The following is a 27539-nucleotide window of genomic DNA, read 5'->3' as shown; positions in this document are numbered from 1 at the left end:
TTTCTATTTGCATTACCCAGCAGAATTAGCTTTGCATATATAGATATAGTGCAGCAGAATATATTGGTGGTTGTAGTCAATTGTAATTACTCAGCAGAATTAGCTTTGCATATATAGATATAGTGCAGCAGAATATATTGGTGGTTGTAGTCAATTGTAATTACCCAGCAGAATTAGCTTTGCAAATATAGATATAGTGCAGCAGATATATTGGTGGTTGTAGTCAATTGTAATTACCCAGCAGAATTAGCTTTGCATATATATATAGTGCAGCAGAATATATTGGTGGTTGTAGTAAATTGTAATTACCCAGCAGCAGCTCTACTGCACTCGACATCACCAGTGCTCACAATATATATAATGCTATATACTATGCCATAGTGGTGCTTACTATATAACACCTCCTACTGCGTTCCCCCTGGCAATGAGCATGACACCCAGAGAGTGAAACCCCTGGCAATGAGCATGACACCCAGCACGTGAAACTCTTGGCGTTGAGCAGTTTTTGTAAAAGTAATTAGAAGCTTTACTGTAGGGCATAGTGTATCACAGATATTGTGGTGAGTGACATAATATGTTCCAAAGGGCATTAATGTGTGGGGCTTAACATGGTGGAAATTACTGTACTTTTTTCCCTGTGGTGGCCGAGGTCTGTTGGTGCAGGGTCAAGAACTAGGGTGTAAGGTAGTCTTTGCCTGCAAGGCTACGCTCATTTTATGGAGACCATACCCATACATTTAAGTGTGGCATATACCTGTGCTTGCTCGCGGGGTGAGAACATCTCCCTAATTGAATTCAGCGATATGAATAGAGGTTGTGCAGCAGCCACAGAAAGGGTTAATCTCTGCAGCTTGTCACTAAATTACATTGTTGCAATTTTAGCTGGGAGCTGCAATAATTACTCTAATACATAACACAGCCAACACTTCTATATTCACACAATATACTGCATGGTGAATATAGAAGTGGTGCTTGCTAAACAGCACCTCCTACTGCATTCCACATCACCGCTGGTCACACTCATATCAGGCCCATAATGCTGTATACTATGCCATAGTGGTGCTTACTATATAACACCAGGTGCTGTGCAGTGGTCAAAACACACTAACTGGTCCCATGCTGTTGTTGAACTAAAGGCCTATACACACGATGAGATTCGGTCTATGCTAATAGGTTTAAAAAGGTTACATAAAAGCTACTTTATGTATTTATTCATTAAAGTTTTTAAGTTGTATTTTACAACCATACAATGATATGATATATAATGTATCGTATAATCATTACATAATGTTGATGGCATTGAATTGTCTCTGCCTTGACTAGTGGCAGCAGCTTCAGCACTAGGTGGAAGTGGATCTTGATCTTTCCCTATTTTACCCTCCACCTTTTTGTTCTCCATTTTTTAATGTGTGGAATTATATGCCAGTAATATATCTGGAATTAGACGGTGGTAATGTCTGGAATTAGATACCACTAGATAGATACCAGATATCACTGTGACTGGAATGATGACATATGCACAGTGACAGGACACTACCACAGCACCCTACAGCAGCCATATGCGGCACAAGACACTGGAGTATTAGTAATGTACTGTAGTATACTGAGCACCACAAGACAATGAGCAGTGATACGGAGCACTGATGAGATTACTAGAACTGACACTGAGCAGCCAGATGCAGCACTGGACTATTAGTAATGTTCTGTAGTATACTGAGCACCACAATGCAGCACAAGACAATGAGCAGTGATACTGAGCACTGATGAGGATACTAGAACTGACACTGAGCAGCAAGATGCAGCACTGGACTATTAGTAATGTACTCTAGTATACTGAGCACCACATTGCAGCACAAGACAATGAGCAGTGATACTGAGCACTGATGAGGATACTACTGAGAACTGACACTGAGCAGGAGAGACACACTACAATTTCATCTTGCGCCTCTTTTTTTATTTATCTTTGCATCATGTGCTGTTTGGGGCTATTTTTTTAAGTGCCATCCTGTCTGACACTGCAGTGCCACTCCTAGATGGGCCAGGTGTTTGTGCTGCCCACTTGGGTCGCTTAGCTTAGTCATCCAGGGACCTTGGTGCAAATTTTAGGACTAAAAATAATATTGGGAGGTGTGAGGTGTTCAGAATAGACTGGAAAGGAGTAGAAATTATGGTTATTGAGCTTAATACTATAGGATCAAAATTACCCCCAAATTCTATGATTTTAGCTGTTTGAGGTTTTAAAAAAAAATCACCCGAATACAAAACCCGAAAGGGTGGTTTTGCCAAAACGCGTCCGTATCCAAAACACAACTGCGGATCCGAAACCAAAACCAAAACATGAAACACGAAAAATGCCCGCTGCACATCTCTAGTTAGGGGAGAAGCATGTAGCCTTGTAGACTATGCACAGCTATATCTAGAAAAATATACGATCTAATCTTTAACCAACCAATGCAAGAAAGTATTTAATGTGAAAATACGAAACACTAGACTAATTGGAGGTGCGCCCTAAAGCAAATTACAATGTTAGGATTAGGGGGTTCGGAAAGACCTCTAGTGTAAACACTACTATATACATTTTAAGATAGGAAGGTACAAATTACATATTCACATTGCATCTATGGGCTGGATTCAAATGTCCCTTTCCTCCCTCAATCGTGCCCGTCAGCAGCTATTCTAATGTTGCTGCCAACGGGTGCGATATGTTTATTTCAGCTCGCTACCCCCAGGGGAAACAAGCTGAAATGTGTGCAAAGAGACCCATTTGGGCAACCAAACGGTGTCTTTTCATGATCGCGCCCATTACTTTATTCAGGTTTAGGTGCTTTGTGCACCTAAACCAGAGTGTAATGTGCGCAATAATTGAGGGCATTTGAATTTCCCTTATATGTGTGTGTGTGTGATATACACACAGACACACATACTGTATTTCTTTATATAATGGACACCTCAGTTTCTATTCATTCATGTCCTGCCCCCTACTCTGTCAGACCCCTTCCCCTCTACTTTTCTGACCCCAAACGCCACTCATTCTTGTTGAGTGCTGGTGGGCCCATTCAGAATTTTGCTATGGGGCCCACAAAGGTCTAGTTACGCCACTGGGCAGGGTTATAGAGGAGGCGGTGCAAGGCATCCTGGGAACAGTCAAAGCTTTAGCCTGTTGGTGCCTTGGATCAAGATCCAACTCTACACCCCGATGTTAGTGTAGTGCCTTTTGGGGTTAAGGTTTTACAGAAAGTTACAGGTTTTTTTAATTTAGTAAAATATGCCCCATTTTAAAGATAGGGCATTTACATTTGTTGCACCTGTGCAGTACATAGCAGCCTGCAGGGCATGTACAGTGGCTTCATTTGGGTGCACATACATTGCCGGCTCCTGGTCGCAAACTGAAATTATTGTGTGTAAGTGGAATTAGCGGTGTTTATTAGAGATGAGCGCCTGAAATTTTTCGGGTTTTGTGTTTTGGTTTTGGGTTCGGTTCCGCGGCCGTGTTTTGGGTTCGAACGCGTTTTGGCAAAACCTCACCGAATTTTTTTTGTCGGATTCGGGTGTGTTTTGGATTCGGGTGTTTTTTTCAAAAAACACTAAAAAACAGCTTAAATCATAGAATTTGGGGGTCATTTTGATCCCAAAGTATTATTAACCTCAAAAACCATAATTTACACTCATTTTCAGTCTATTCTGAATACCTCACACCTCACAATATTATTTTTAGTCCTAAAATTTGCACCGAGGTCGCTGTGTGAGTAAGATAAGCGACCCTAGTGGCCGACACAAACACCGGGCCCATCTAGGAGTGGCACTGCAGTGTCACGCAGGATGGCCCTTCCAAAAAACCCTCCCCAAACAGCACATGACGCAAAGAAAAAAAGAGGCGCAATGAGGTAGCTGTGTGAGTAAGATTAGCGACCCTAGTGGCCGACACAAACACTGGGCCCATCTAGGAGTGGCACTGCAGTGTCACGCAGGATGTCCCTTCCAAAAAACCCTCCCCAAACAGCACATGACGCAAAGAAAAAAAGAGGCGCAATGAGGTAGCTGTGTGAGTAAGATTAGCGACCCTAGTGGCCGACACAAACACCGGGCCCATCTAGGAGTGGCACTGCAGTGTCACGCAGGATGGCCCTTCCAAAAAACCCTCCCCAAACAGCACATGACGCAAAGAAAAAAAGAGGCGCAATGAGGTAGCTGTGTGAGTAAGATTAGCGACCCTAGTGGCCGACACAAACACCGGGCCCATCTAGGAGTGGCACTGCAGTGTCACGCAGGATGTCCCTTCCAAAAAACCCTCCCCAAACAGCACATGACGCAAAGAAAAAAAGAGGCGCAATGAGGTAGCTGTGTGAGTAAGATTAGCGACCCTAGTGGCCGACACAAACACCGGGCCCATCTAGGAGTGGCACTGCAGTGTCACGCAGGATGTCCCTTCCAAAAAACCCTCCCCAAACAGCACATGACGCAAAGAAAAAAAGAGGCGAAATGAGGTAGCTGACTGTGTGAGTAAGATTAGCGACCCTAGTGGCCGACACAAACACCGGGCCCATCTAGGAGTGGCACTGCAGTGTCACGCAGGATGTCCCTTCCAAAAAACCCTCCCCAATCAGCACATGATGCAAAGAAAAAGAAAAGAAAAAAGAGGTGCAAGATGGAATTGTCCTTGGGCCCTCCCACCCACCCTTATGTTGTATAAACAAAACAGGACATGTACACTTTAACCAACCCATCATTTTAGTGACAGGGTCTGCCACACGACTGTGACTGATATGACGGGTTGGTTTGGACCCCCCCCAAAAAAGAAGCAATTAATCTCTCCTTGCACAAACTGGCTCTACAGAGGCAAGATGTCCACCTCATCTTCACCCTCCGATATATCACCGTGTACATCCCCCTCCTCACAGATTATCAATTCGTCCCCACTGGAATCCACCATCTCAGCTCCCTGTGTACTTTGTGGAGGCAATTGCTGCTGGTCAATGTCTCGCGGAGGAATTGATTATAATTCATTTTAATGAACATCATCTTCTCCACATTTTCTGGATGTAACCTCGTACGCCGATTGCTGACAAGGTGAGCGGCGGCACTAAACACTCTTTCGGAGTACACACTTGTGGGAGGGCAACTTAGGTAGAATAAAGCCAGTTTGTGCAAGGGCCTCCAAATTGCCTCTTTTTCCTGCCAGTATAAGTACGGACTGTGTGACGTGCCTACTTGGATGCGGTCACTCATATAATCCTCCACCATTCTATCAATGTTGAGAGAATCATATGCAGTGACAGTAGACGACATGTCCGTAATCGTTGTCAGGTCCTTCAGTCCGGACCAGATGTCAGCATCAGCAGTCGCTCCAGACTGCCCTGCATCACCGCCAGCGGGTGGGCTCGGAATTCTGAGCCTTTTCCTCGCACCCCCAGTTGCGGGAGAATGTGAAGGAGGAGATGTTGACAGGTCGCGTTCCGCTTGACTTGACAATTTTGTCACCAGCAGGTCTTTCAACCCCAGCAGACCTGTGTCTGCCGGAAAGAGAGATCCAAGGTAGGCTTTAAATCTAGGATCGAGCACGGTGGCCAAAATGTAGTGCTCTGATTTCAACAGATTGACCACCCGTGAATCCTTGTTAAGCGAATTAAGGGCTGCATCCACAAGTCCCACATGCCTAGCGGAATCGCTCCCTTTTAGCTCCTTCTTCAATGCCTCCAGCTTCTTCTGCAAAAGCCTGATGAGGGGAATGACCTGACTCAGGCTGGCAGTGTCTGAACTGACTTCACGTGTGGCAAGTTCAAAGGGCATCAGAACCTTGCACAACGTTGAAATCATTCTCCACTGCACTTGAGACAGGTGCATTCCACCTCCTATATCGTGCTCAATTGTATAGGCTTGAATGGCCTTTTACTGCTCCTCCAACCTCTGAAGCATATAGAGGGTTGAATTCCACCTCGTTACCACTTCTTGCTTCAGATGATGGCAGGGCAGGTTCAGTAGTTTTTGGTGGTGCTCCAGTCTTCTGTACGTGGTGCCTGTACGCCGAAAGTGTCCCGCAATTTTTCTGGCCACCGACAGCATCTCTTGCACGCCCCTGTCGTTTTTAAAAAAATTCTGCACCACCAAATTCAAGGTATGTGCAAAACATGGGACGTGCTGGAATTTGCCCATATTTAATGCACACACAATATTGCTGGCGTTGTCCGATGCCACAAATCCACAGGAGAGTCCAATTGGGGTAAGCCATTCCGCGATGATCTTCCTCAGTTGCCGTAAGAGGTTTTCAGCTGTGTGCGTATTCTGGAAAGCGGTGATACAAAGCGTAGCCTGCCTAGGAAAGAGTTGGCGTTTGCGAGATGCTGCTACTGGTGCCGCCGCTGCTGTTCTTGCGGCGGGAGTCCATACATCTACCCAGTGGGCTGTCACAGTCATATAGTCCTGACCCTGCCCTGCTCCACTTGTCCACATGTCCGTGGTTAAGTGGACATTGGGTACAACTGCATTTTTTAGGACACTGGTGAGTCTTTTTCTGACGTCCGTGTACATTCTCGGTATCGCCTGCCTAGAGAAGTGGAACCTAGATGGTATTTGGTAACGGGGGCACACTGCCTCAATAAATTGTCTAGTTCCCTGTGAACTAACGGCGGATACCGGACGCACGTCTAACACCAACATAGTTGTCAAGGCCTCAGTTATCCGCTTTGCAGTAGGATGACTGCTGTGATATTTCATCTTCCTCGCAAAGGACTGTTGAACAGTCAATTGCTTACTGGAAGTAGTACAAGTGGGCTTACGACTTCCCCTCTGGGATGACCATCGACTCCCAGCGGCAACAACAGCAGCGCCAGCAGCAGTAGGCGTTACACGCAAGGATGCATCGGAGGAATCCCAGGCAGGAGAGGACTCGTCAGAATTGCCAGTGACATGGCCTGCAGGACTATTGGCATTCCTGGGGAAGGAGGAAATTGACACTGAGGGAGTTGGTGGGGTGGTTTGCGTGAGCTTGGTTACAAGAGGAAGGGATTTACTGGTCAGTGGACTGCTTCCGCTGTCACCCAAAGTTTTTGAACTTGTCACTGACTTATTATGAATGCGCTGCAGGTGACGTATAAGGGAGGATGTTCCGAGGTGGTTAACGTCCTTACCCCTACTTATTACAGCTTGACAAAGGGAACACACGGCTTGACACCTGTTGTCCGCATTTCTGGTGAAATACCTCCACACCGAAGAGCTGATTTTTTTGGTATTTTCACCTGGCATGTCAACGGCCATATTCCTCCCACGGACAACAGGTGTCTCCCCGGGTGCCTGACTTAAACAAACCACCTCACCATCAGAATCCTCCTGGTCAATTTCCTCCCCAGCGCCAGCAACACCCATATCCTCCTCATCCTGGTGTACTTCAACACTGACATCTTCAATCTGACTATCAGGAACTGGACTGCGGGTGCTCCTTCCAGCACTTGCAGGGGGCGTGCAAATGGTGGAAGGCGCATGCTCTTCACGTCCAGTGTTGGGAAGGTCAGGCATCGCAACCGACACAATTGGACTCTCCTTGTGGATTTGGGATTTCGAAGAATGCACAGTTCTTTGCTGTGCTGCTTTTGCCAGCTTGAGTCTTTTCATTTTTCTAGCGAGAGGCTGAGTGCTTCCATCCTCATGTGAAGCTGAACCACTAGCCATGAACATAGGCCAGGGCCTCAGCCGTTCCTTGCCACTCCGTGTGGTAAATGGCATATTGGCAAGTTTACGCTTCTCCTCCGACAATTTTATTTTAGGTTTTGGAGTCCTTTTTTTTTCTGATATTTGGTGTTTTGGATTTGACATGCTCTGTACTATGACATTGGGCATCGGCCTTGGCAGACGACGTTGCTGGCATTTCATCGTCTCGGCCATGACTAGTGGCAGCAGCTTCAGCACGAGGTGGAAGTGGATCTTGATCTTTCCCTAATTTTGGAACCTCAACATTTTTGTTCTCCATATTTTAATAGGCACAACTAAAAGGCACCTCAGGTAAACAATGGAGATGGATACTAGTATACAATTATGGACTGCCTGCCGACTGCAGACACAGAGGTAGCCACAGCCGTGAACTACCGTACTGTACTGTGTCTGCAGCTAATATAGACTGGTTGATAAAGAGAAGATGTCTATGTAACTATGTATGTATAAAGAAGACTGAAAAAAATCCACGGTTAGGTGGTATACAATTATGGACGGACTGCCTGCCGAGTGCAGACACAGAGGTAGCCACAGCCGTGAACTACCGTACTGTACTGTGTCTGCAGCTAATATAGACTGGTTGATAAAGAGAAGATGTCTATGTAACTATGTATGTATAAAAAAATCCACGGTTAGGTGGTATTACAATTATGGACGGACTGCCTGCCGAGTGCAGAGACACAGAGGTAGCCACAGCCGTGAACTACCGTACTGTGTCTGCTGCGACTGGATGATAAATGATATAAAAAATATATATATATCACTACTGCAGCCGGACAGGTATATATTATATATTATATAATGACGGACCTGCTGGACACTGTCTGTCAGCAGAATGAGTTTTATTTTTATAGAATAAAAAAAAAAACACACAAGTGAAGTCACACGACGAGTGTTTAACTTTTTCAGGCAATCACAATATAAGTATACTACTAACTATACTGGTGGTCAGTGTGGTCAGGTCACTGGTCAGTCACACTGGCAGTGGCACTCCTGCAGCAAAAGTGTGCACTGTTTAATTTTGATATAATATGTACTCCTGGCTCCTGCTATAACCTATAACTGGCACTGCAGTAGTGCTCCCCAGTCTCCCCCACAATTATAAGCTGTGTGAGCTGAGCAGTCAGACAGATATATAATATATATAGATGATGCAGCACACTGGCCTGAGCCTGAGCAGTGCACACAGATATGGTATGTGACTGACTGAGTCACTGTGTGTATCGCTTTTTTCAGGCAGAGAACGGATATATTAAATAAACTGCACTGTGTGTCTGGTGGTCACTCACTATATAATATATTATGTACTCCTGGCTCCTGCTATAACCTATAACTGGCACTACAGTAGTGCTCCCCAGTCTCCCCCACAATTATAAGCTGTGTGAGCTGAGCAGTCAGACAGATATATATAATATTATATATAGATAATAGATGATGCAGCACACTGGCCTGAGCCTGAGCAGTGCACACAGATATGGTATGTGACTGACTGAGTCACTGTGTGTATCGCTTTTTTCAGGCAGAGAACGGATATATTAAATAAACTGCACTGTGTGTCTGGTGGTCACTCACTATATAATATATTATGTACTCCTGGCTCCTGCTATAACCTATAACTGGCACTGCAGTAGTGCTCCCCAGTCTCCCCCACAATTATAAGCTGTGTGAGCTGAGCAGTCAGACAGATATATATAATATTATATATAGATAATAGATGATGCAGCACACTTGCCTGAGCCTGAGCAGTGCACACAGATATGGTATGTGACTGACTGAGTCACTGTGTGTATCGCTTTTTTCAGGCAGAGAACGGATATATTAAATAAACTGCACTGTGTGTCTGGTGGTCACTCACTATATAATATATTATGTACTCCTGGCTCCTGCTATAACCTATAACTGGCACTGCAGTAGTGCTCCCCAGTCTCCCCCACAATTATAAGCTGTGTGAGCTGAGCAGTCAGACAGATATATATAATATTATATATAGATAATAGATGATGCAGCACACTGGCCTGAGCCTGAGCAGTGCACACAGATATGGTATGTGACTGAGTCACTGTGTGCTGTGTATCGCTTTTTTCAGGCAGAGAATGGATTATAAAGTAAACTGCACTGTCCTCACTAGTAAACTCTCTCCACTCAGTCTCTACACTTCTACAGTAACAGTACTCCTCCTAGTCAGCTCCAGTAAATCTCTCTCAGTCTCTTATAATCTAAATGGAGAGGACGCCAGCCACGTCCTCTCCCTATCAATCTCAATGCACGTGTGAAAATGGCGGCGACGCGCGGCTCCTTATATAGAATCCGAGTCTCGCGATAGAATCCGAGCCTCGCGAGAATCCGACAGCGTCATGATGACGTTCGGGCGCGCTCGGGTTAACCGAGCAAGGCGGGAAGATCCGAGTCGCTCGGACCCGTGAAAAAAAACATGAAGTTCGTGCGGGTTCGGATTCAGAGAAACCGAACCCGCTCATCTCTAGTGTTTATGTCATACAGGGGGGTGGGGGAGGTTTGTGGTTGGTGGGGGGCACGCTGTGTGATTATTATCCTGCATCTATACATACATGCGCTAACACCTGGACATACACTGATGTACCCACACCTAATATCCATACATACACGCCCTGACACCTGGACATACACCAACATTCCCACACCTGCATCTATACATACACATGCTGACACCTGGACATACACCAACATACAAGCACCTGCATCTACATATACACGCGCTGACAAATGGACATACACCGACGTACCCACACTTGCATCTATACATACATGCACTGACATCTGGACATACAAGCAGCACCTGCATCTATACATACACGCGCTGACACCTGAACCTACACTGACGTTCCCACACCTGCATCTATACATACACATTCTGACACCTGGACATACACAGACGTACCCACACCTGCATCTATACATACACGCGTTGACACCTGGACGTACACTGACGTACACACACCTACATCTATATATGCATGGATGCAAATGTGGGTACGTCTGTATACGTCCAGGTGTTAGCATGTGTATGTATAGATGTTAGGTGTGGGTACATCAGTGTATGTCCAGGTGTCAGCACATGTATGTATAGATTCACATGTGGGTAAGCCGGTGTACGTCCACGTGTCAGCATGTGTAGGTATAGATGCAGGTGTGGGTACGTTGGTGTACGTTTAGGGGTCAGCGTGTTTATGTATAGATGTTGGTGTGTGTATGTCAGTGTACGTACAGATATAGGTGTGTGTATGTATGTATGTATGTATGTATGTATGTATATGTATAGAGGAAGGTGTGATACATACATATAACACATACATGATAGATACATACATATATCACACACACGATAGATAGATAGATAGATAGATAGATAGATAGATAGATAGATAGATAGAACACATACATACAAGATAGATACATACATACATACATGATAGATACATATATATTAGAGATGAGCGGGTTCGGTTTCTTTGAATCCGAACCCGCACGAACTTCACTTTTTTTTTCACGGGTCCGAGCGACTCGGATCTTCCCGCCTTGCTCGGTTAACCCGAGCGCGCCCGAACGTCATCATGACGCTGTCGGATTCTCGCGAGACTCGGATTCTATATAAGGAGCCGCGCGTCGCCGCCATTTTCACACGTGCATTGAGATTGATAGGGAGAGGACGTGGCTGGCGTCCTCTCCATTTAGATTAGATTTAGAAGAGAGAGAGAGAGATTGCTGTGATACTGTAGATTAGAAGAGAGTGCAGACAGAGTTTAGTGACTGACGACCACAGTGACCAGTGACCACCAGAGACAGTGCAGTTGTTTGTTTTATTTAATATATCCGTTCTCTGCCTGAAAAAAACGATACACAGTCACACAGTGACTCAGTCTGTGTGCACTGCTCAGCCCAGTGTGCTGCACATCAATGTATTGTATATAAAGCTTATAATTGTGGGGGAGACTGGGGAGCACTGCAGGTTGTTATAGCAGGAGCCAGGAGTACATGATAAATAATATTATATTAAAATTAAACAGTGCACACTTTTGCTGCAGGAGTGCCACTGCCAGTGTGACTAGTGGTGACCAGTGCCTGACCACCAGTATATTAGTAGTATTGTATACTATCTCTTTATCAACCAGTCTATATTAGCAGCAGACACAGTACAGTGCGGTAGTTCACGGCTGTGGCTACCTCTGTGTCGGCACTCGGCAGGCAGTCCGTCCATCCATAATTGTATTATAATATATACCACCTAACCGTGGTTTTTTTTTCATTCTTTATACCGTCGTCATACTAGTTGTTACGAGTATACTACTATCTCTTTATCAACCAGTGTACAGTGCGGTAGTTCACGGCTGTGGCTACCTCTGTGTCGGCACTCGACAGGCAGTCCGTCCAACCATAATTGTATTATATACCACCTAACCGTGGTTTTTTTTTCATTCTTTATACCGTCGTCATACTAGTTGTTACGAGTATACTACTATCTCTTTATCAACCAGTGTACAGTGCGGTAGTTCACGGCTGTGGCTACCTCTGTGTCGGCACTCGGCAGGCAGTCCGTCCATCCATAATTGTATTATAATATATACCACCTAACCGTGGTTTTTTTTTCATTCTTTATACCGTCGTCATACTAGTTGTTACGAGTATACTACTATCTCTTTATCAACCAGTGTACAGTGCGGTAGTTCACGGCTGTGGCTACCTCTGTGTCGGCACTCGGCAGGCAGTCCGTCCAACCATAATTGTATTATAATATATACCACCTAACCGTGTTTTTTTTTTCATTCTTTATACCGTCGTCATACTAGTTGTTACGAGTATACTACTATCTCTTTATCAACCAGTGTACAGTGCGGTAGTTCACGGCTGTGGCTACCTCTGTGTCGGCACTCGGCAGGCAGTCCGTCCAACAATAATTGTATTATATACCACCTAACCGTGGTTTTTTTTTCATTCTTTATACCGTCGTCATACTAGTTGTTACGAGTATACTACTATCTCTTTATCAACCAGTGTACAGTGCGGTAGTTCACGGCTGTGGCTACCTCTGTGTCGGCACTCGGCAGGCAGTCCGTCCAACCATAATTGTATTATAATATATACCACCTAACCGTGGTTTTTTTTTCATTCTTTATACCGTCGTCATACTAGTTGTTACGAGTATACTACTATCTCTTTATCAACCAGTGTACAGTGCGGTAGTTCACGGCTGTGGCTACCTCTGTGTCGGCACTCGGCAGGCAGTCCGTCCATCCATAATTGTATTATAATATATACCACCTAACCGTGGTTTTTTTTTCATTCTTTATACCGTCGTCATACTAGTTGTTACGAGTATACTACTATCTCTTTATCAACCAGTGTACAGTGCGGTAGTTCACGGCTGTGGCTACCTCTGTGTCGGCACTCGGCAGGCAGTCCGTCCAACCATAATTGTATTATAATATATACCACCTAACCGTGGTTTTTTTTTCATTCTTTATACCGTCGTCATACTAGTTGTTACGAGTATACTACTATCTCTTTATCAACCAGTGTACAGTGCGGTAGTTCACGGCTGTGGCTACCTCTGTGTCGGCACTCGGCAGGCAGTCCGTCCATCCATAATTGTATTATATACCACCTAACCGTGGTTTTTTTATACCACCTAACCGTGGCAGTCCGTCCATAATTGTATACTAGTATCCAATCCATCCATCTCCATTGTTTACCTGAGGTGCCTTTTAGTTCTGCCTATAAAATATGGAGAACAAAAAAGTTGAGGTTCCAAAATTAGGGAAAGATCAAGATCCACTTCCACCTCGTGCTGAAGCTGCTGCCACTAGTCATGGCCGAGACGATGAAATGCCAGCAACGTCGTCTGCCAAGGCCGATGCCCAATGTCATAGTACAGAGCATGTCAAATCCAAAACACCAAATATCAGAAAAAAAAGGACTCCAAAACCTAAAATAAAATTGTCGGAGGAGAAGCGTAAACTTGCCAATATGCCATTTACCACACGGAGTGGCAAGGAACGGCTGAGGCCCTGGCCTATGTTCATGGCTAGTGGTTCAGCTTCACATGAGGATGGAAGCACTCAGCCTCTCGCTAGAAAACTGAAAAGACTCAAGCTGGCAAAAGCACCGCAAAGAACTGTGCGTTCTTTGAAATCCCAAATCCACAAGGAGAGTCCAATTGTGTCGGTTGCGATGCCTGACCTTCCCAACACTGGACGTGAAGAGCATGCGCCTTCCACCATTTGCACGCCCCCTGCAAGTGCTGGAAGGAGCACCCGCAGTCCAGTTCCTGATAGTCAGATTGAAGATGTCAGTGTTGAAGTACACCAGGATGAGGAGGATATGGGTGTTGCTGGCGCTGGGGAGGAAATTGACCAGGAGGATTCTGATGGTGAGGTGGTTTGTTTAAGTCAGGCACCCGGGGAGACACCTGTTGTCCGTGGGAGGAATATGGCCGTTGACATGCCAGGTGAAAATACCAAAAAAATCAGCTCTTCGGTGTGGAGGTATTTCACCAGAAATGCGGACAACAGGTGTCAAGCCGTGTGTTCCCTTTGTCAAGCTGTAATAAGTAGGGGTAAGGACGTTAACCACCTCGGAACATCCTCCCTTATACGTCACCTGCAGCGCATTCATAATAAGTCAGTGACAAGTTCAAAAACTTTGGGTGACAGCGGAAGCAGTCCACTGACCAGTAAATCCCTTCCTCTTGTAACCAAGCTCACGCAAACCACCCCACCAACTCCCTCAGTGTCAATTTCCTCCTTCCCCAGGAATGCCAATAGTCCTGCAGGCCATGTCACTGGCAAGTCTGACGAGTCCTCTCCTGCCTGGGATTCCTCCGATGCATCCTTGCGTGTAACGCCTACTGCTGCTGGCGCTGCTGTTGTTGCCGCTGGGAGTCGATGGTCATCCCAGAGGGGAAGTCGTAAGCCCACTTGTACTACTTCCAGTAAGCAATTGACTGTTCAACAGTCCTTTGCGAGGAAGATGAAATATCACAGCAGTCATCCTACTGCAAAGCGGATAACTGAGTCCTTGACAACTATGTTGGTGTTAGACGTGCGTCCGGTATCCGCCGTTAGTTCACAGGGAACTAGACAATTTATTGAGGCAGTGTGCCCCCGTTACCAAATACCATCTAGGTTCCACTTCTCTAGGCAGGCGATACCGAGAATGTACACGGACGTCAGAAAAAGACTCACCAGTGTCCTAAAAAATGCAGTTGTACCCAATGTCCACTTAACCACGGACATGTGGACAAGTGGAGCAGGGCAGGGTCAGGACTATATGACTGTGACAGCCCACTGGGTAGATGTATGGACTCCCGCCGCAAGAACAGCAGCGGCGGCACCAGTAGCAGCATCTCGCAAACGCCAACTCTTTCCTAGGCAGGCTACGCTTTGTATCACCGCTTTCCAGAATACGCACACAGCTGAAAACCTCTTACGGCAACTGAGGAAGATCATCGCGGAATGGCTTACCCCAATTGGACTCTCCTGTGGATTTGTGGCATCGGACAACGCCAGCAATATTGTGTGTGCATTAAATATGGGCAAATTCCAGCACGTCCCATGTTTTGCACATACCTTGAATTTGGTGGTGCAGAATTATTTAAAAAACGACAGGGGCGTGCAAGAGATGCTGTCGGTGGCCAGAAAAATTGCGGGACACTTTCGGCGTACAGGCACCACGTACAGAAGACTGGAGCACCACCAAAAACTACTGAACCTGCCCTGCCATCATCTGAAGCAAGAAGTGGTAACGAGGTGGAATTCAACCCTCTATATGCTTCAGAGGTTGGAGGAGCAGCAAAAGGCCATTCAAGCCTATACAATTGAGCACGATATAGGAGGTGGAATGCACCTGTCTCAAGTGCAGTGGAGAATGATTTCAACGTTGTGCAAGGTTCTGATGCCCTTTGAACTTGCCACACGTGAAGTCAGTTCAGACACTGCCAGCCTGAGTCAGGTCATTCCCCTCATCAGGCTTTTGCAGAAGAAGCTGGAGGCATTGAAGAAGGAGCTAAAAGGGAGCGATTCCGCTAGGCATGTGGGACTTGTGGATGCAGCCCTTAATTCGCTTAACAAGGATTCACGGGTGGTCAATCTGTTGAAATCAGAGCACTACATTTTGGCCACCGTGCTCGATCCTAGATTTAAAGCCTACCTTGGATCTCTCTTTCCGGCAGACACAGGTCTGCTGGGGTTGAAAGACCTGCTGGTGACAAAATTGTCAAGTCAAGCGGAACGCGACCTGTCAACATCTCCTCCTTCACATTCTCCCGCAACTGGGGGTGCGAGGAAAAGGCTCAGAATTCCGAGCCCACCCGCTGGCGGTGATGCAGGGCAGTCTGGAGCGACTGCTGATGCTGACATCTGGTCCGGACTGAAGGACCTGACAACGATTACGGACATGTCGTCTACTGTCACTGCATATGATTCTCTCAACATTGATAGAATGGTGGAGGATTATATGAGTGACCGCATCCAAGTAGGCACGTCACACAGTCCGTACTTATACTGGCAGGAAAAAGAGGCAATTTGGAGGCCCTTGCACAAACTGGCTTTATTCTACCTAAGTTGCCCTCCCACAAGTGTGTACTCCGAAAGAGTGTTTAGTGCCGCCGCTCACCTTGTCAGCAATCGGCGTACGAGGTTACATCCAGAAAATGTGGAGAAGATGATGTTCATTAAAATGAATTATAATCAATTCCTCCGCGGAGACATTGACCAGCAGCAATTGCCTCCACAAAGTACACAGGGAGCTGAGATGGTGGATTCCAGTGGGGACGAATTGATAATCTGTGAGGAGGGGGATGTACACGGTGATATATCGGAGGGTGAAGATGAGGTGGACATCTTGCCTCTGTAGAGCCAGTTTGTGCAAGGAGAGATTAATTGCTTCTTTTTTGGGGGGGGTCCAAACCAACCCGTCATATCAGTCACAGTCGTGTGGCAGACCCTGTCACTGAAATGATGGGTTGGTTAAAGTGTGCATGTCCTGTTTTGTTTATACAACATAAGGGTGGGTGGGAGGGCCCAAGGATAATTCCATCTTGCACCTCTTTTTTCTTTTCTTTTTCTTTGCATCATGTGCTGATTGGGGAGGGTTTTTTGGAAGGGACATCCTGCGTGACACTGCAGTGCCACTCCTAGATGGGCCCGGTGTTTGTGTCGGCCACTAGGGTCGCTAATCTTACTCACACAGCTACCTCATTGCGCCTCTTTTTTCTTTGCGTCATGTGCTGTTTGGGGAGGGTTTTTTGGAAGGGACATCCTGCGTGACACTGCAGTGCCACTCCTAGATGTGCCCGGTGTTTGTGTCGGCCACTAGGGTCGCTAATCTTACTCACACAGCTACCTCATTGCGCCTCTTTTTTTCTTTGCGTCATGTGCTGTTTGGGGAGGGTTTTTTGGATTGGACATCCTGCGTGACACTGCAGTGCCACTCCTAGATGTGCCCGGTGTTTGTGTCGGCCACTTGGGTCGCTAATCTTACTCACACAGTCAGCTACCTCATTGCGCCTCTTTTTTTCTTTGCGTCATGTGCTGTTTGGGGAGGGTTTTTTGGAAGGGCCATCCTGCGTGACACTGCAGTGCCACTCCTAGATGGGCCCGGTGTTTGTGTCGGCCACTAGGGTCGCTAATCTTACTCACACAGCTACCTCATTGCGCCTCTTTTTTTCTTTGCGTCATGTGCTGTTTGGGGAGGGTTTTTTGGAAGGGACATCCTGCGTGACCCTGCAGTGCCACTCCTAGATGGGCCCGGTGTTTGTGTCGGCCACTAGGGTCGCTTATCTTACTCACACAGCGACCTCGGTGCAAATTTTAGGACTAAAAATAATATTGTGAGGTGTGAGGTATTCAGAATAGACTGAAAATGAGTGTAAATTATGGTTTTTGAGGTTAATAATACTTTGGGATCAAAATGACCCCCAAATTCTATGATTTAAGCTGTTTTTTAGTGTTTTTGGAAAAAAACACCCGAATCCAAAACACACCCGAATCCGACAAAAATAATTCGGTGAGGTTTTGCCAAAACGCGTTCGAACCCAAAACACGGCCGCGGAACCGAACCCAAAACCAAAACACAAAACCCGAAAAATTTCAGGCGCTCATCTCTAATATATATACACACACATACGATGGATAGATAGATAGATAGATAGATAGATATATCACAAACATATATGATTCATACATATATCACACACACATACATGATACATACATGAGAAAGACCTGGGATGGTGATGAGGCCAGGGCCCCCTGCTGATGTTGCGTTGAGGAAGGCAGTGTTCCAGGGCGGATGCCAGTCGGGGAGAGCGCCGCGCAGCCCGGGAAAAATACTGCTGAGGAGCTACATCTGGAAGAGCCCCTGGGAGGGAGAGTGCCACATGCCCCATCCTGCGTGGCAGACTCTGCAGGCCTGCACATGGGAAGGGAGGTCTCTGGCCACACATACTCACCCTTCTGCTGAAGCCCCGCTGCTGTCCCCATCAGCGCTCTCCAGCGGGGAGCGGGGCCAGGATGAACCTCAACCTGTGAGAACTATCTTCATGATCAAGAGATCTCGTATGCAAGATAAGTATGTGTTGGGATAGGGCTGGGGAGGGCGGCTGCTCGGGCACACCCCCGTCAAGTTAAGGAGATTTAACTGAGGAAGCACAAGGGAACTCTCGTCTGGGGACAACAACTGCAGGAAGACCACATCTTTTCAGATGAACATGGGAGGGCGGAAGGCTGCCTAATACTGAAGCACCCTCAGACATTAAACCATATGCAACAACTATTGCAAGCATTCCTGGGGGAAGGTCTGCAGCAGACGGATTTGCATACGGTGATGTCATCCAAGCAGTGGGCAAAAGTTGGCTGGAACCCTCATCTGTATATGAAAAGAGAAAAGGGGCATGCAGGGCATGGCGGCCTTTTGCGGCACTTGTATAACCCCAAGTTTGCATTAAACACCCCCACCCTCCTTCGGTGTGGGGCTCATGTTGGCCATGCCCAAGCCCCTGAAGCATTCAAGCTGATTTCTTGCAGCAGCTGGGCACTGTAACAGCTTCAGAGCTGCTCTACAAGACAAGTAAAAGGTGTGGGCCCTGCAGCACCACCTGTAGTTTGCATACACACATATATAGGACAGCATCTCTTATATGCCCCAGGGTCAATAAAATAGTATCCTTGTCTAGGCTATCCATCCCCTCAGATAAGGTATTTGTCCATGCCGCTACAGCACTACACACCCAGGCCGACGCAATTGCCGGTCTGAGTAAGGTACCTGAATGTGTATAAATGGACTTCAGGGTAATCTCCTGTTTGCGGTCAGCACACTCTTTGAGGGTAGCCGTATCTTGGGACGGGAGGGCTACCTTCTTGGATAAGCGTGTTAATGCTTTGTCCACCCTAGGGGAGGATTCCCATCGTAACCTATCCGTTGATGGGAAAGGATACGCCATAAGAATCCTTTTGGAAATCTGCAGTCTTTTATCTGGAGATTCCCAAGCTTTTTCACATAACTCGTTCAGCTCGTGTGAGGGGGGAAAGGTTACCTCAGGCTTCTTTCCCTTGTACATATGTACCCTCTTGTCAGCGACAGGGGGTTCCTCTGTGATGTGCAAAACATCTTTTATTGTCATAATCATAAATCGAATGGATTTTGCCAATTTTGGCTGTAACTTTGCATCATCGTAATCGACACTGGAGTCAGAATCCGTGTCGGTATCTGTGTCAACAATCTGGGATAGTGGGCGCTTATGAGACCCTGACAGTCCCTGCAACATAGGATCAGGCATGGGTTGAAACCCTGACTGTCCCAAAGCTTCTGCCTTGTCTAATCTTTTGTGCAATGAGTTTACACTAGCATTTAAAACATTCCACATATCCATCCAATCAGCTGTCGGCGGAGACACCACATTTATTTGCTCCCGCTCCTCTCTAATATAGCCTTCTTCCTCAGACATGTCGACACACGTGTACCGACACACTACACACACAGGGAATGCTTTTTCTGAAGACAGTTTCCCCACAAGGCCCTTTGGAGAGACAGAGAGAGAGTATGCCAGCACAACCCCCAGCGCTATATAACCCAGGAATAAAACAGTAACTTAATGTTTGCCCAGTAGTGCTGCTGTATGTAATTTGCGAATTATGTGCCCCCCCCCCACCCCTCTTTTCAACCCTCTTGTCTAACGTGGTATAAGCAGGGTAGAGTCCGGGGAGCTTCCTCTCAGCGGTGCTGTGGAGAAAAAATGGCGCTGGTGAGTGCTGAGGGAGAAGCCCCGCCCCCTCGGAGGCGGGCGTCTGTCCCGCTTAAACTGTAAAATTGGTGGGGGCTTATACATATATAAAGTGCCCAGCTGTATATATGTTATATTTTTGCGAAAGAGGTTTATATTGCTGCCCAGGGCGCCCCCCTGCGCCCTGCACCCTTACAGTGACCGGAGTATGTGAGGTGTATGGGAGCAAAGGCACACAGCTGCAGTGCTGTGCGTTACCTCAGTGAAGATCATGAAGTCTTCTGCCGCCTCTGAAGTCTTCTTTTCTTCTCATACTCACCCGGCTTCTATCTTCCGGCTCTGCGAGGGGGACGGCGGCGCGGCTCTGGGACGGACGGCGAGGGTAAGATCCTGCGTACCAATCCCACTGGAGCTAATGGTGTCCAGTAGCCTAAGAAGCAGGACCTTGCAACTCAGAGAGTAGGGCTGCTTCTCTCCCCTCAGTCCCTCGATGAGGGAGTCTGTTGCCAGCAGTGCTCCCTGAAAATTAAAAACCTAACAAAATACTTTCTGTCAGAAAGCTCAGGAGAGCTCCTGAAAAGCACCCAGTCTCCACTGGGTACAGTATCAAACTGAGTTCTGGAGGAGGGGCATAGAGGGAGGAGCCAGTGCACACCCTGAACTAAAGTCTTTCTTAAAGTGCCCATGTCTCCTGCGGAGCCCGTCTATCCCCATGGTCCTTACGGAGTCCACAGCATCCTCTAGGACGTTAGAGAAAATAGGATTTTAATACCTACCGGTAAATCCTTTTCTCTTAGTCCGTAGAGGATGCTGGGCACCCGTCCCAGTGCGTACTGTGTCTGCAGTTATTAAATGGCCCTTAACTCCAGAACATTTATGTGGAGATGAAAACATCCAAGGAAGACTTGACCATCTTCCTTGGATGTTTTCCCCCTGTGTGACTGCTCTCCAGCCTCGGAGGGTTGCATCCGTGGTCCCTAGGATCCCGTCCTGGATCCCGAACCATCGCCCCTCTAGGTGGTGAGAACTGTGCAGCCACCAATGGAGTGAGATTCTGGTCTTGGAAGACAGGATTATCCTCCGGTGCATGTGTAGGTGGGATCCGGACCACTTGTCCAACAGGTCCCACTGGAACACTCTGGCATGGAACCTGCCAAACTGAATGGCCTCGTAGGCCGCAACCATCTTCCCCAGCAACTGAATGCATTGATGGATTAACACTCTTGCTGGTTTCAGAATTTGTTTGACCAGACTCTGGATCTCCAGAGCCTTTCCACTAGAAGAAAACCTCTTCTGTGTCCAGTATCACTCCCAAAAACAACAACCGCGTCATTGGGACCAACTGCGATTTTGGCAAGTTTAGGAGCCAACCATGTTGTTGAAGAACTGTCAGGGAGAGTAGATGTTTTGCACCAACTGGTCCCTGGATCTCGCCTTTATCAGGAGATCATCCAAGTACGGGATAATTGTGACTCCTTGATTGCGAAGGAGAACCATCATTTCCGCCATCACCCTGGTGAAAATCCTCGGAGCCGTGGACAGACCAAACGGCAACGTCTGAAATTGGTAATGACAATCCTGAATTGCAAACCTCAGGTAGCTTGATGCAGTGGCTAAATGGGAACATATAAGTAGGCATCCTTTATGTCTACCAAAACCATGAAATCTCCTTTATCCCCCGGACTGGAGATCACTACCCTGAGAGATTCCATCTTGAAATTGAATTTCTTTAGGTAGAAATTAAGGGATTTCAGATTTAAGATTGGTCTGACTGAGCCGTCCGGCTTCGGGACCACGAAGAGGCTTGAATAAAAACCTTCTCCCTGCTGACTAAGGCTGATTTGAACAATCGGTGAGGGGGAACGTCTTGAAACCCCAGTTTGTACCCTTGGGACACTATTTGTAAAACCCACGAGTCCAGGTCCGAATGAATTCAGAACTGACTGAAGAGTTTTAGACGTGCCCCCCACTGGTGCGGGCTCCTGCAAGAGAGCCCCAGCGTCATGCAGTGGATTTGGCAGAAGCAGAGGACGATCTCTGCTCCTGCGATCTTGAAGAGGCTACAGACCTCTTCCCTCTTTTCCTTCCTCTACCTGCAAAGAAAGGGGAATCTTAACTTCTTGCATATCTATTGGGCCGAAATGACTGCGTCAGATAATGATGCGTCTTCATCCGTTGAGAGGGAACATAGGGCAAGAAGGATGACTTACCTGCGGGAGCTGCCGAGATCAAATTAACTAGGCCGTCGCCAAACAAGGCTTCACCTTCATAGGGAAGAGACTCCCTTTCTTCTTGGAGTCAGCATCAGCATTCCCTTGGTGAATCCACAATGCCCTCCTATCCGAGACTGCCATGAATTTGGCCCGTGAGCACTTGTGCCCGGTGTAGGATTTTTAAATATGTGTAGTTTACTGTATGCAAGGGTTTAAAACCTTTTAGGAACTGAGCTCTAAGGTGTATTACATGTAGTTTAAAAAAAAACAAAAAAGGTTTATTTTATGGCAGTAGTTTCCAAACTGGGGTTCTTGCACTGGTAGCATAGTTTGGTGGTCCAGGACCAATTAAAATTATTTATACTTTATTAAATTGGCAAAACCATTCCCTCACAACATAACTGAACCTGAGGATGACATGCTATAAACACAATTTACTTAATTTTATATTTTTTTCTGAATTTCTCAATAAAAAAAACTTTGGCCTAGGGGTGCCGTGAAACAAATTTTGATACTCTAGGGCAGGGGTGTCAAACCCATGGGCCGCATGCCGCCCCCAATGCATCCTTTTGTGGCCCACAGGCCGGGGTCCGACAGGGGTCCTTTTGTGGCCCGATCACCTTGCTTAGAGCGAGGGCAGGAGAGTGCAGCCAGAGTCTTTGCTTTCTATGTGCGGCACCATCTTCCCGAAGAGATCACCGGGAAGATAGTGCCCCTTCCACTGGCTACAGCACAGGTATACTGGGGTTGGGTAGCAAACTGGGGGCCCCAATGGGCCCCTCCAGCAGTCCCTCTACCAAAACACGTCTTTTGGTGGTTTTGCGGTGTTGTTATAACTACATGGTGACGATACTGTAGCACAGAGATTTTCAACCATTTACAACTCACGTCACACAGAACAAGATTTAAATATTGACAAGGCACACTGAAATATAATGGTGATGCATGGTGCAGTATCGTGTCCTAGGATGTCATGTCGCAGCTTCTCCATAGGTAACGCCTGAACAGGCCCGGTGACAGGGGGGACAAAGGGGACACTTGTTCAGGGCTCCAAGTATTAAGAACAGAAATAATGGGGCCACAGTGCCAATATTGCTTTTTAAAGTGTATCCACCAACTGCTCAATTTAAGCAGGAAAACAATTAACAGGCCAACTAAACCCTCCCCCCTCCTTTTACCCCATCACTTTGTCCAGTCCCTGTGGTCCATACTGTATTGCCATTATTATGCATGTTGCTGTGCTGGCCCTTTTCTGAATGTCCCTGCCACCGCCACCGAAGAGCTGGATAGCCCAGTATGAAAACCACCTGCCGGCCTCACTGACGGTCCGAGTCAAAGGCTCCATTTTTTTTTAAAGATCCCTCTGCCAAGTTAAGGGGGGGTTGAGGGGGCCCCAGAGATATCAGTGTACTGGGCCCCGAGATTTCTGTTTCTGGCCCTGACCCTCAGGGGCGTATCTACCCCTTGGCCAGGATGGCACTTGCCAGGGGCACCATCCAGCTGTGCCAACCGTGGCTAAGGGATAGAGTTCTGCAGTCTCGAAAGGGCGCTATGGCAATCAGCGTGGGACTGACCAATTAGACGGTGAGGGAAGGATACTGAAATTGTCCCAACCCTGTTACAGTTTGAAACGCCCCTCAACTGCTGTCCACTGCTTCACTCCTAGCTCTGCCCCTTTGAAATTATTAATCCCTACCCCCCGGTAGGCGGAGTTCTCCAGGCCCATACTCAGGAGTCACCACTGCTGTACATTATGTGCCGGTTGTAGAGGCAGAGCGGGGAACATCAGAGAACGCCACAAATTACACAGTGGGCAAGGAGATGGCTGGAGACAGCTGCACAGCCATGCCTTGCAAGTTCGAGAGAGCTGTTGAATTTCAGCACTTCAAGTCAGAGCCTGCCCCCTGCTGCCCAAGCAGTCCGTGACAGTTAGTGTCGAGGAGGGGGGGATTTGTGCATGTGTGCTATCAGTGTGTGTGTGGGGGGGGTGGGGGGGTGGAGGATGTGTGTGACTGTGAGGGAGCTGTCAGTGTCAGTGGGGAGAGGAGCAGGAGGGAGTTGTCAGTGTGTGGAAGTGATGAGAGTTGTCAGTACTGGGGAAATGTGTGTGTGTGTGTGTGTGTGTGTGTGTGTGTGTGTGTGTGTGTGTGTGTGTGTGTGTGTGTACTAGATTTAGGAGTGTGTGTTTGTGAGAGGTTTCAGTTGGGGAATTAGAGTTCATACAGTAATTAAATGTTTTCATATTGAGAACTACATCTCCCAGCATATACAGTGTGCTGGGGATGCTAACAAGCTTTATTTAAAAGTTTAAAAAACATTGCTTTTATGACTGCAATGGTTAAAAAGGGAGAGCTATAAATCAATTTATCAGTGAATGATCGCAGTTTGAGCTGTTACATTTTACTGAACCACCTATCCCTCCACACTCACTACCTGTCCTCAGGATACATTTACCATCCTGGCAGACGGTATACCGGCGGTCATTTGACCGATGTTGGAATCCTGACACCACTTGGGAGACTGGTGCCGGCACACAGACAGCCAACATCCCGAAGGCGAGTATTGGAGGGAGGGTTAGGACCGGGGGAGGGGGTGTTAGGGAAGGCACTAGGAGGGGGGGGGGGGGTTAGTCCTAGCTGCCACCCCCTGAGGGTTAGCCCTATCCGCCACCCCCCCAGAGGGTTAGGATTAGGATTAGGTATCATGTGACTGCTGGAATCCCGAGCGCCGGATGCCATACCCAACCCCCTTTACTTTTTCAGGCATTTCTATCTCTCCTCTCTCTATGGTGTTCCGATTGCCCACTTTCCCTTGTGCTTTTCTCTCTCTCTCTCTCCTTTGTTTAGAGCATCAGTTTCTGTAGTCCACTTTAGCCTTATTTTTTCCAGTGTTTCACTATCTCTCTGATGTAATGAGGATGTATGGTCTAGAGGGATCAGTAATGCATTGTACTGTATAGAGGCGTCAGGGATGTAGCGTAGGGTATAGAGGCGTCAGGGATGTAGCGTAGGTTATAGAGGCATCAGGAATGTAGCGTAGGGAATAGAGGCATCAGGGATGTAGCGTAGGGTATAGAGGCGTCAGGGATGTAGCATAGGGAATAGAGGCGTCAGGGATGTAGCGTAGGGAATAGAGGCGTCAGGGATTTAGCTTAGGGAATATAGGCATCAGGGATGTACTAGCAGGTATATAGAGGTCAGTGTACTGTATAGAGGGGTCAGTAATGCAGTGATGGTTATAGAAAGGTCAGTGATGTAGTGTAGGGTATAGAGGGGTCAGTTATGTAGTGTGGGGTAAAGAGGGGTCAGTAAAGATACTAAGCTGAAGTACTTAGAACACTTCTTGAATTAAGACACAACCTGCAAGAAAAAGTATGCAATATGGGTGAAAAGGCAAATGTCAGAGGTCTGATACAAGTGACCAGCTCCACACCTTGCACCACATAGCGTTATGTTAAACTGGGATATGTTCTTTTTTGGTGTGTGTGTGTGTGTGTGTGTGTGTGTGTGTGTGTGTGTGTGTTTGTGTGTGTGTGTGTGTGTGTGTATGTGTGTGTGTGTGGGGGGGGGGGGGGGTGCCAAAGGAAATTTTTGCCATTGGCTCCTTTGGTCTAGAACCAGCCCTGATCACAAAATATTTTTGTCTGAGCAGACTGGACACTGATCAGCGTTGGCTCATTCTCAGCCCCCCGCCCAGCCTCTGCTGCCAACAGACTGCTATTAGCTAGTTAACCTTCTGCCTTCCCTATCTATGACACAGACTGCTGCTAATGCTACCAGAATGTTCCCAGTGGCTTCACACCAACAGTGAATCCCAGCCGATGATGTAGGGCAGCGTGTGGGGGAGGGGGTCAGTTGCTGTGGCTCCAACATGGTAACCGCCAATGGACTGCAATGCTTTATCGAAAGGGGGGGCGCCAGTCCCTTACTTTGCCAGGGGCGCTTGGACCCCTAGCTACACCTCTGTTGACCCTAACCGATACCCCTAAACTAACCATAATTCCTGCAGTAAAAATCCATGTTTCTATGTATATAGGGGGTCATTCCGAGTTGATCGCTTGCTGCCGTTGTTCGCTGCGTAGCAATCAGTTGAAAAAAAATGGCTAATCTGTGCATGCGCATGCTCCGTAATGTGCATGCGCATCGTACGGGTACAAAGTCCATTGTGGTTTTGCACTAGTTCTAGCGATTATTCCAATCACAGAACAGGCCACAAGGAGATTGACAGAAAGAGGGCGTTTCTGGGTGTCAACTGACCGTTTTCAGGGAGTGCTTGGAAAAATGCAGGCGTGGCAGAAGAAATGCAGACGTGGCTGGGCATTCGCTGGATGGGTGTGTGACATTAAAAGCAGTCCCTCGGTTGTTAGAATCAACGCACACGAAGTGTAACTACAGTGCTGGTCTTATTTTGAAACGATTTTGCAGGCGCTCGGCTGCTCAAGTGTTCGCACTTCTCCAAAGTGAATATACACTCTCCAGTGGGCAGCGACAATGCGTTTGCATGGCTGCTAAAAACTGCTAGCGAGCAATCAACTCAGAATGACCCCCATAGTGTATTGCAAGAAAATATCTGTAAATCCAATGGTACCGTAAGTGCGGTATATACTCGCACTTCTTTGCGGGGTGAGAACATCTCCCCTAAGTGAAGTCAGCCCTATGAATAGAGTTTGTGTGATCCCTGTGCAGCAGTCACAGAAAGGGTTCATCTCTGCAGTTTGTCACTCAAATTACATTGCTGCATTTTTTCTAGAAGTGGATCTGAGAGCTGTTACCCGCAGACCAGCTACAATAATTATCCTGGGTACTCACTAGACCAGTGGTTCTCAAACTGCACCCTGGGGTGCCTCAGGACACTTGCAGGGGTGCCTTGGATTGGTGGTCCAGGACCAATTCAAAATATTTATAGTTAGTGTTATAGGCAAAACCAGTGCTGTTGGCTGGCAATCATAACATATGTGCACAAGCAGAAGCAAATCCTGTCCCCTACCAAAGGGCCAGTGCTAGGGTGTTTGGCGCCTCCCTGCAAACTATTAATTTGGGCCCTCTCTCCAATACTTAATAAAGGGACAGTGCGCTTCTTAAAAAAAGAAGGTGTGGTATCACAAGGAAGGGGCATGGCCACACAATAGCACCCCAAATCAAAATACGCCACACAGTAGCACTATCTTATTGTCATTACACCGCATGTAATAATAATAATAATAATAATAATAATACCCACAGTCGCAGTGCCCTTTATACACATAACCACCATATCAGTGCAGCTTACACACATAATGCCAACAGTAGCAGTGCCCCTTCTACACATGCCCACGGTGGCAAATATCAACCTGGTTTTGCCATGTAAAGGATTGCCACTTTAAAAAACAAACA

The sequence above is a fragment of the Pseudophryne corroboree genome, unplaced genomic scaffold (genome assembly GCF_028390025.1).
Source record: "Pseudophryne corroboree isolate aPseCor3 unplaced genomic scaffold, aPseCor3.hap2 scaffold_74, whole genome shotgun sequence".
NCBI lineage: Eukaryota > Metazoa > Chordata > Amphibia > Anura > Myobatrachidae > Pseudophryne > Pseudophryne corroboree.
Note: the sequence above shows the minus strand (reverse complement) of the source record.